This window comes from Corythoichthys intestinalis, chromosome 2 (genome assembly GCF_030265065.1).
Source record: "Corythoichthys intestinalis isolate RoL2023-P3 chromosome 2, ASM3026506v1, whole genome shotgun sequence".
Lineage (NCBI taxonomy): Eukaryota > Metazoa > Chordata > Actinopteri > Syngnathiformes > Syngnathidae > Corythoichthys > Corythoichthys intestinalis.
This window is the reverse complement of record NC_080396.1, coordinates 47,419,757-47,431,221: the sequence shown is the minus strand read 5'-3', so window position 1 is coordinate 47,431,221 and position 11,465 is coordinate 47,419,757.

The following is an 11,465-nucleotide window of genomic DNA, read 5'->3' as shown; positions in this document are numbered from 1 at the left end:
GCATATTCAAGCCTCCAAATGTAAACTCTTACTGTGAACCCATGAAAATTTCACATTCGACCCAAAATACCCGATTTCCTGTTGGATTTGGAATATGGGTGCAAGAGACTTTTTGGAGCAGTTTTGCATAAGGTATCTACTCCCCAAATTTCCTTGCTCTATGTTGAAAAAACCCAATAGGAAAGGCCTTTTTTAAAACTTCTTTCTGTCGCCACTAGTTGGCACTGTAGAGTTGATGCAAATGACCCCTACAAGAACCTTCAGGGTATGACTCTCAACAAACACGGAAAGTTTGGCGCAGATATGTTGCATATCTGCCGAGTTATGACTGTTCAAAATTTTTGGCGAGACAAATTGTTGACGGTCATTTTCACTTCCAGTTTGGACCTCTCCGCTTCAACGAAACCTCAATATTTTTCATCAGGGACCTGAACACATGTCTTGAGGCTCCCCTGAAACAGGTTTGAGGTCAATAGATTTTTTTCCCTTGGAGGAGGAGCCTGTCTCGTAAAGAAGGCCATTTCCTGTTCCCACTAGGGGGCGCCAGGCCTAATGGGTAATATTTCAATGCAGTCGTGTTCAGGCTGGGATATCTCATATACATGCTAGAAATGAAAAAGATTGAACGTTGTATCACGGAGTTTTTAATCATTTTCTGAATTTGGTATTTTGCCCAAAAATGGCCGACTTTGGGACCACGCCCAGGTCAGACCCTTGAGTGAAAACTCACCATTTTGAAAACTTAAGATCTCATATGTCTCCTGAATAGTCTGACCAATTTTGAAGACGATCCAACTATTTTCTTCAGCGACAAGGTCTCAAATGTAAATCGATAAAATTTCACATTTGATCCAAAATTTCTGGCTTCCAGTTGGGTTTGGAATATGGGTGCAAGAGACTTTTTGGAGCAGTTTTGCACAATGTATCGACTCGCCAAATTTCATCGTTCTACGTTGAAAAAACCTAATAGGAAAGGCCTTTTTGAAAATTTCAAGGGGGCGCCACTGAGCCATTTTGTTAAATTTTTTTGTAGATTATCAAAATTTACGCAAAGTTGCATGTATGTGCAAATTTTGGTGAGTTTTCGTGCATGTTCAGGCCTCCAAATGTAAACTCAAACTGTGAACCGATAAAAATTTCACATTTGATCCAAAATATCCGATTTCCTGTTGGATTTGGAATATGGGTGCAAGAGGCTTTTTTGAACAGTTAGGCATAAGGTATCTACTCCCCAAATTTCATTGCTCTACGTTGAAAACCTGAGAGGAGAGGCCTTTTTGAAAATTTTAAGGGTCAAGGGGGCGCCACTGAGCCATTTTTTGACATTTTTTCAAAACGACGCAAGATTATCGAAATTTACGCGAAGCCGCACGTTTGTGCAAATTTTGGTGACTTTTCGTGCATGTTCAGGCCTCCAAATTGGCCATTTTCATTTGCCCTGAAAAAAGAAGAATAATAATAATAATAATAATAATAATAATAATAATAATAATAATAATAATAATAATAATCCTTTGCAAAACAATAGGGCCTTCGCACGCTTAGTGCTCGGGCCCTAATAATAATAATCCTTTGCATTACAATAGGGCCTTCGCACGCCTAGTGCTCGGGCCCTAACTAGGCCTGCAAGCAGGACTGAACGGGCCCTCGCAATCTAGCGCAACTCGGACGTCACGCAACTCGGACTGTGTGCAGGTCAGGGTGTTGGCAGATGCTCCTCTCTAATCATCTCATTAGAACATAACATGCTCGAAAGTCGCCTATTTACATTCCCACACCCAAGAGATAAAAACCCCTATTGGAGAGAGTACTACAAAAAAGGAGCCACTACTGAGCTGTGCAGCCAAGCCCTTATTCAAAACCAAAATTAATCTTCTAACTGGGCCAATTCGACGAAGTGTGCCAAATATTGTGGCTATATAAGCTGCCTGAGTCTTTGAAAAAAAATATTTCCTTTAAATGGCGAATAAAGGGTCGTCACGGCAACAGACAGAGACACGTGGACATGGGCTGTAAATAAGTATTACAATAGGTCTTCAAATTACAATGACCAACCTGAAAAGAACTGGACATGTATTGGAAAAACGAGTGACTTTCTATTGCCACTAGTTGGCGCTGTAGGGTTGATGCAAATGATCTCTACAAGGCCCTTCAGGGTATGACTCTCAACAAGCACGGGAAGTTTGGCGCAGATATGTTGTATATCTGCCGAGTTATGACTGTTCAAAGTTTTTGGAGAGAAAAATTGTTGACAGTCATTTTCACTTTCCTGTTTGGACCCCTCCGCTTCAACGAAACTTCAATATTTTTCATCAGGCACCTGAAGACAGGTCTTAAGCCTTCCCTTATGCAGGTTTGAGGTCAACAGATTTTTTTTCCTTGGAGGAGGAACCTGTCTCGTAAAAAAAGGCATTTCCTGTTCTCACTAGGGGGCGCTAGGCCTAATGGGTAATATTTCAATGCACTCGTGTTAAGGGTGGGATGTCGCACATACATGCCAGATATGAAAAAGATGGAACGTTGTGTGAAGGAACTATTAGTCATTTACTGAATTTGTCATTTTGCCGAAAAAATGGCCGACTTTGGCACCCCGCCCAGGTCAGGCCCGTGAATGAAAACACACCATTTTGATAACTTAAGATTTCATATGCCTCATGAACAGTCTCGCCAATTTTGAGAATGATCAAACTAATTCCCTAGGTGCCAAGGTGTAAAATGTGCACACTGTAAATCGATAAAAATTTCACATTCAATCCAAAATACCCGATTTCCTGTTGGGTTTGGAATATGCATGCAAGAGACTTTTTGGAGCAGTTTTGTACAAGGTATCGACTCTCCGAATTTCATCCCTCTACGTTGAAAAAACCTAAATGGAGAGGCCTTTTTGAAAATTTCAAGGGGGCGCCACTGAGCCATTTTGTTACATGTTTTCGTAACGTTGCAAGATTATTGAACGTTATGCAAAGCCACATGTATGTCCAAATTTTTGTGAGTTTTCGTGCATGTTCAAGCCTCCAAATGTAAACTCCTACTGTGAACCGATAAAAATTTCACATTCGATCCAAAATACCCGATTTCCTGTTGGATTTGGAATACGGGTGCAAGAGACTTTTTGGAGCAGTTTTGCACAAGGTATCGACTCCCCAAATTTCATCACTCTCTGTTAAAAAAACCTAATAGGAAACGCCTTTTTGAAAAATTCAAGGGGGCGCCACTGAGGCATTTTGCTACATTTTTTCGTAACATTGCAAGATTATCGAACGTTATCTAAAGCCGCATGTATGTGCAAATTTGTACAAGTTTTTGTGCATATTCAAGCCTCCAAATGTAAACTCCTACTGTGAACCCATGAAAATTTCACATTCGATCCAAAATACCCGATTTCCTGTTGGATTTGGAATATGGGTGCAAGAGACTTTTTGGATCAGTTTTGCATAAGGTATCTACTCCCCAAATTTCCTTGCTCTATGTTGAAAAAACCCAATAGGAAAGGCCTTTTTTAAAACTTCTTTCTGTCGCCACTAGTTGGCACTGTAGAGTTTATGCAAATGACCCCTACAAGAACCTTCAGGGTATGACTCTCAACAAACACGGGAAGTTTGGCGCAGATATGTTGTATATCTGCCGAGTTATGACTGTTCAAAGTTTTTTGCGTGACAAATTGTTGACGTTCATTTTCACTTTCCTGTTTGGACCCCTCCGCCTCAACGAAACCTCAATATTTTTCATCAGGCACCTGAACACAGGTCTTAAGGCTCCCCTGATGCAGGTTTGAGGTCAACAGATTTTTTTCCCTTGGAGGAGGAACCTGTCTCGTAAAAAAAGGCATTTCCTGTTCTCACTAGGGGGCGCTAGACCTAATGGGTAATATTTCAATGCACTCGTGTTAAGGGTGGGATACCACACATACATGCCAAATATGAAAAAGATTGAACGTTGTGTCAAGGAACTATAAGTCATTTACTGAATTTGTCATTTTGCCGAAAAAATGGTCGACTTTGGCACCACGCCCAGGTCAGACCCGTGAATGAAAACGCACCATTTTCAAAACTTATGATTTCATATGTCTCCTGAACAGTCTCACCAATTTTGAAGATGATCCAACTAACTCCCTCGGCGAAAAGGTCTCAAATGTGCACCCTGTAAATCGATAAAAATTTCATATTTGATCCAAAATAACCGATTTCCTGTTGGGTTTGGAATATGCGTGTAAATGCTTTTTTGGAGCGGTTTTGGACAAGGTATAGACCCCCCAAATTTCATTGCTCTACGCTGACAGACCCTAATGTTATAGGCCAATTTTAAAATTTCAAGGGGGCGCCACTGAGCCATTTTGTTATATTTTTTTGCAACGTTGCAAAATTATCGAAATTTACAATTTTACGGACGTATGTGCAAATTTTGGTGACTTTTCGTGCATGTTCAGGCCTCCAAATTGGCCGTTTTCATTTGCCCTGAAAAAAAAAAAATAAATAAAAAATAAAAAAAAAAAATAATCCTTTGCAAAACAATAGGGCCTTCGCACGCTTAGTGCTCGGGCCCTAATAATCCTTTGCATTACAATAGGGCCTTCGCACGTCTAGTGCTCGGGCCCTAATAATCCTTCGAAGAACAATAGGGCCTCGCACGCTGAGAGTGCTCGGGCCCTAATAATAATCCTTCGAAGAACAATAGGGCCTCGCACGCTGAGAGTGCTCGGGCCCTAATAATAATCCTTCGAAGAACAATAGGGCCTCGCACGCTGAGAGTGCTCGGGCCCTAATTACAAAGGATTAAGTAATTCCCTTCACTGGTCCGCGGCACATATCTGTGGCTTCTCGATAAGCCTATCTCTTCTTATAGCAGCTTCATAGGTGCTGCGTGGGTCCCCGTGGGGTGGGTGCGGCGGTCACGGTGCCCTCCCGGGTCGGCCTGGCCTGGGCCGCGTCTTCTTGCCAGGGGGGTGCTTCCTGGTACCATACTGTGCACCCCTCTCGGCCCGTGGGTTGGGTGGTGCGCCTCCGCTTCTTGGGCCTGTCTCCGGACCCGCCCGCCTCTCTAGGCCTGTGGCTACTGCCACTGCCCTTCTATCAGTGGGGTCATCGACAGGCCCTCCTGGGGCCTGTGGGATCTGCAGTAGAGCTTGTTGTCCCTGCTGGGGGGTGGTTGTCCCCTGTTCTCTGGTGCATGGCATGTTGCCCATTTGAGGATGCGGGGTGGGTGCTCAGGGGGCAGTGGGGGTAGTCTGGGGCGGGGCATTGACATCAAAATACTTGACCTGAAAGCTCTGGCTGTGTGACTCAGCTTCATTTATAAATGTTGGTGGGAGTGAAACTCTCACACATGCTTCTAAGCACAAAGCCGGATTTAAATTTAATAAGTACGAAAGCTGGACCGCATACTAACAAGATGGATTGTCTCAGGAGTGATTTGTTTGAGGATTCAAGAAAATTATTATATTTTTATTACCTTGCATGAATTTTTAAATGTTGTGAAAAAAATCAGTGGGAGAAACTAGCCACTCCGTACCTCGCAGTATTTATGTAAAATAACTGCCAACTTCCCGGTTTTTGCTTTTAACCAAGAATCGAGACTGTTTTACGTCCATACCTATAAAGAATTCAGTGATTGAAGTATTTATTCACAAGAATTTTGAACGGAAAAAAGCCATTGTGGCAGCTCCCTTATCATAACAAAGAGCTAACAGACTAGCATCATTCTTCAACATATTTACGTAAAGTAAATTCAAACTGCCCATTTTTTTTTTGCTTTTATCCAAGAATCGAGACTTTTACGTCCATACCTATAAAGAATTCGGATATAAGCGTTTATTCACAAGAATTTTCACCGGAAAAGCTCTGTTTACATCAGGCGGCTGCTAGCTACATTCACTAACAGAATAGCTTTGTACTTTGACTTATTTACGTGAAATAAACGCTAACTGCACGTTTTTTTTTTTTTTTTTTTTTTTTGCTTTTAACTCAGAATCGAGACTGTTTTACGTCCATATCGATAAAGAATTGAGTGATTTAAGCATTTATTCACAAGAATTTTCATCAGAAAAGCTCTGTTTACAACACGCGGTTGCGAGCTACATTCACTAACAGAATAGCATTGTACTTTGATATATTTACAGTGGGGAGAACAAGTATTTGATACACTGCCGATTTTGCTGGTTTTCCCACTTGCAAAGCATGTAGAGGTCTGTAATTTGTATCATAAGTTCTCTTCAACTGTGAGGGATGGAATCTAATACAAAAATGCTGGACATGCTGGAAGACCCAGCCACGACCCATCTTCAGGGCTCTCACTGAAGGAAGGAAGTTGTCAGCCAAGATCTGGCAATACATAGCCCCATCCATCCTCCCCTCAATACGGTGCAGTCATCCTGTACCCTTGGCAGAGAAGCAGCCCCAAAAAATGATGTTTCCTCCTCCATGTTTTACGGTTGGAATGGTGTTCTTGAGGTTGTACTCATCCTTCTTTTTCCTCCAAACACGACGAGCCGAGTTTAGGCCAAAAAGTTCAATTTTGGTCTCACTCGACCACGTGACCTTCTCCCATTGCTCCTCTGGATCATCCAGATGGTCAGTGGCAAACTTCAGACGTGTCTGGACATGCACCGGCTTCAGCAGCGGGACCTTGCGTGCGCTGTAGGATTTTAATCCATGACGGCGTAATGTGTTTCCGATGGTTTTCTTCGAGACTGTGGTTCCAGCTCGCTTCAGGTCATTGACCAGGTCCTGCCGTGTAGTTCTGGGCTGATCCCTCACCTTCCTCATGATCAGTGATGGCCAACGAGGTGAGATCTTGCATTGAGCCCCAGAACGAGGCAGATTGACCGTCAACTTGAACTTCTTCCATTTTCTAATAATCGCTCCAACAGTTGCTACCTTCTCACCAAGTTGCTTCCTGTAGCCCATTCCAGCCTTGTGCAGGTCTATATTTTATCCCTGATGTCCTTACACAGCTCTTTGGTCTTGGCCATTGTGCAGAGGTTGGAGTTTGTTTGTTTGAGCATGTGAACAGGTGTCTTTTATACAGGTAACAAGTTCAAACAGGTGCATTTACTTCCGGTAATGAGTGGAGAACAGAAGGGGTTCTTAAAAAAGAACTAAGAGCCGAAATATTTACTAGTTGGTAATGTACCAAATACTTATTTCATGCAGTTAAATACAAATTTATTGTTTCAAAATTATACAATGTGATTTTCTGGATTTTTGTATTAGATTCCGTCCCTCACAGTTGAAGAGAACTTATGATACAAATTACAGACCTCTACATGGCTTGCAAGTGGGAAAACCTGCAAAAACGGCAGTGTATCAAATACTTGTTCTCCCCACTGTATGTAAAATAAACACAAACTGCACTTTTTGTTTTCACAAGAATTTTCGACGGAAAAAGCTCTTTGTCTATGTTTCCACTCATTCAGCTTTGATAGCCACGCCAACAATGCTGGCTACTACGCCAGCCTTGCGCTCCCAGAGGGCACCTGGTCCTATACAAGGGGTGGGCAAACTATACCACAAAGCGCCGCAGTGGCTGCGGGTTTTTGTTGAAACCCATTGAGAGGACACATTTTCACCAATTTGCTGTTTTACAAGTGCAATCAGTCGATTGCAGTCAGGTCCTTCTGATTTCTGCTGAAACCTCATTGGTTATACTGTCTGTGCTGGGTCAGTTGGAACAAAGACCATGACCCACTGCGGTCTTCGAGGACCGGTTTGCCCACCCCTGTCCTACACCAACCCCTACGCCGACGACAACAAGCAGATCTTCTTTTACTTTGACCACATGCACCTTTGGAAGAACATCTACAATAGCTTTCACAACAATGGCTGTATGGTGCTGCCCCAGGTGTCCTGGAGTTGAAGTAAGTGGCCAGTATTATTCACTTTATAAAAAAGATTAATCAAAACACCTATCTTTCTAAAACATTTTTTAGGAGCCTGAGAGGATGAGGACGGCCCGATTCTCAAGCCTGAAGGTGTTGGCCAGGTGGGAGGATTACAAGTCCGTCAAGGCCGACTACATGTTGACCCAGAAGGTGCTGGGGCGCTCATCAATTGAGTTGCAGAGCGTCGGGCTCATCATGGCGGTCGTCAATGCCAACACTGTCGCCGGGCTGAGGCTCCTCGCCATGACCACGAGGAACACAGGGACACGGAGACAGGCTGGGCGGTCCTTAAGGGGCCATCTCACCCCATAGCCCATATGGTGTCCTTCAGAATGTCGCTGTGGGACTCCCTGATGTGCAGTATGCACAAGAGCACCTACGGGAGTTCCCAGCGGTCCCTCTTCAACTTTTTGGGAGTGAACTTCTCCAAGGATGTGACTTCAGAAGTGAGGAAGAACAAGGCCTTGGAGTGCACGACCGACAGGACAGGAAAAGGAGCAGAGTCGAGGAGACGTCAGCAGAAAGGAGACGGCGAGGAACAGGGACTTGTACAAGTCGTGAAAGCTGACCAGAAAATGCAAGGCATAGAAAGAGGCTTTGTGATTGTTGAAAGACGAGGCTCACATCCTGGTAACATCACATCGATTATTTGCTCTGCCTGAATTATAGGATTATTTTATATTTATATTTATTTAGATTTCAAACTTGCACGTCGCTTTTGAGATTGTAACTTATCCTGCACTGTAAAGGGATGCTCCACAATTTCATTGTATAACTGTATGATGATAATAAAGGGCTATTCTATTCTATAATAAGTTGTGATTGTATATAGAATTTATTAATCTATATATCATTTATAATCGATTATGCATGTTTTTCTTAAGTATTAAGTTTCTGATGTTAAATTGAGTGACTTATTACCTGTTGAAAACTTGCAGTAAATAAAAAATAATAAGTTGCTATTTTTCTCAAAAACTTATATGTTAAATATTGCGATTGATCCTGAAAATATAGGTAATTATCTCTGCATTTGGTGATTTTTGTGCATCTAGTGTAAATTCTGATAATTGTATAGCCCTTTTAAGTTTTGTTATATAAAAAATAATTAATCGGGATTTTATAAGGGAACAACTGAATTATTTGATGCCGCTGCTCATGGAGACTCATACCGTATATGGCTGCCAAGGTGCTTGTTTTAGTTTTAGGTCAGTAGCAGCTTTGGTTTTGAAAATATTTGAATTTGAAGTTTTTGAAAATAGGCCCCCTACAGATTGGCCCCGTTTCACATGTCATGTCAAGTATTATGAAGTCTATGGGCGGGGGGTGGGGGGGTGGCCGGGGCCATGGTGCTTCTCACACCCAACAGCCGGGGGTTCTGGTGGGCGGGGCCTGCGGGAGCCTGCCTCTTAAATCACGCACTCTTCACTTTGCACTGTAAATATCTTTCACCTTTGGCACCTACACACTCATTCATGTCTTCAGGGAGAATCAGAACAGGGCTGTACAGTCCTGGGCTGGCTGGCTTCCCCTTGATTTTAATGCAACATACACCAAGAATGTGGGGCGGCGCGGACCGGTTTGGGGGACGTGACAGTTGCCTCCTCGCCGCTGGTCCAGTCATTCCCGCACCTCTTTTAACACACCACATACATCATACTTCACAGGGGGGCTTCGGCGATGGGCAGTAGGATGTGCGGCTGGGAAGAACTTCCATGTGGCGGTCCCTCTGCTCTCATATTTTGATGCACACACTGCACTACCTTCCCCACACAATCTCATTACGGTGTTGGGTGATAATGGCTCCCAGTCATGTATCTGGCAGCCACACGAATAGGGCGGAAGGTGGGTCCCACACTTTTTCTCTATGGCGTGGCACTCAGGGCGTGACCTCCTCTTCGCCTGGCTGCCGGTTGCGGGGGTGGGCGGGTATTGGGGCTCCAGTCCCGCACCACCCCGCAGTGGTTTCTCAGTGCTCTCCTGCTTCCGTCTTCCCCTCTCTGTTCTTCCCGGGTATCCTCCTTGGGCCACGGCACAGGTCGCTGGCCGGGTGCCGGTGGGTCGTCAGGGTGTATCCCACTCTAGGTGCCGGGGGGGTTGCGGTGGTGGCTGGTGGGCCGGGTGGGCTGGCGGTGGTGGGAGGTGGTGGCACGTCCTGTCATCCCTTCCCCAAAGGCTGGTTAATGGGAGTGTGGATGGTACGGGGGACCACCCTTGGTCCCGGGGGGATGATGGTGGTCCCCTTACTGGAACTGCGGGAGGAGGGACGGGCTCCTCTGGCATGTCATTGGCTGGGGGGTGGCCCACGCGCAGCATTTCCACTTGTCTGCATCTGGTTTGATTCATGCATGACTGGGTGCAATTAGACGCACTCAAGAAGAGAAACCATCAGTGCCAGGATTAGCAATCAGGCAGCATAGAACAGGATGTCCACATATCCACACTTACAAGTGATTCACATAATACTGGGTGCTTCACCTTACATTGCTGATTTGTGTACGCTCCGCTCCACTCCACCTAATCACTTCTCTTTCTGACTCACCCCCTCCTCCTTTTTCACCTTGGTCAACAGGCCCCCCACATGGTGTCAACCGGGAATACAATTAGTTAACGATGGCACTACTAAACAGTATTCATAGTTAGTGTAGGTGCTCAATGAATACCTGATGAATACTTGTTTGTTCTTCTCTTCTCTTTTTCTATTCTTCTTCTATTTTCCTGTCTGTCTCCCCTTTACCCCCTCTGCTTGCTGCTTTCTCCTAACAAATGAAATACAATGAATAATCATCACAATGGGAGTATATCATACTCTCATGTGATACATTAAAACTGTTCAAACCAATAGGACACTCAGATTCCCATTGTCCGTGTCAAGCAGCTGAACAGGACATGTTAAAAAAATGTCAGAACTGCGCTCTGTCTTGTTTAGGTATCGGACCGTCGTAGTTAATTTGAGGTTGTTTAATTTACTGGCACTTGGGTGACCAGTAAATTGGCAGATTTCTTGTAAAATACTTATTCTTTAGCCTTTACTCCTAAAATTGTTCACGTAGTGTTATCATTTACACTCGAGCTCAGTTGATAATGTGATCATTCACACATGAACTCTTTGATCTTCTATACAGCACTCCTTGGCTCCATAGCATTAGACGTCCAATCCATTTTGACAGGAAGACGCTGGCAATGAATGATCGCTGAAAGCCCTCCTACTGGGAGGTTCCAAGTCAAAATGGATTTGACATCTAGCGCTATAATTGGACTTGGACTAAAGTTTGGGACTACAGCGTTCCTTGTATTAAAAAAAAAAAAAATCAAAAAACCTAGTGGTGTCAACAATAATCGATGCGGCGATGCATCCCGATGCGGGGCATGGACGATTCGGTTCGATGCGGGCAACAAGCCGAATCGATTCAGCGCATTTTTAAACTATATAAGTACGTTCAAAAATCTTCCCTGCGCAATTCCGGAGATGCGCTGTGGATTTGGTTTCTCCATTTGTATTATTATTCTCATGTTTCATTTTTTACTTGTGTTTTTTTCTGCCAACTTGAAGAAATGAAAATAAATTGCTGCTGCGTTTTTTTTTTTCGCG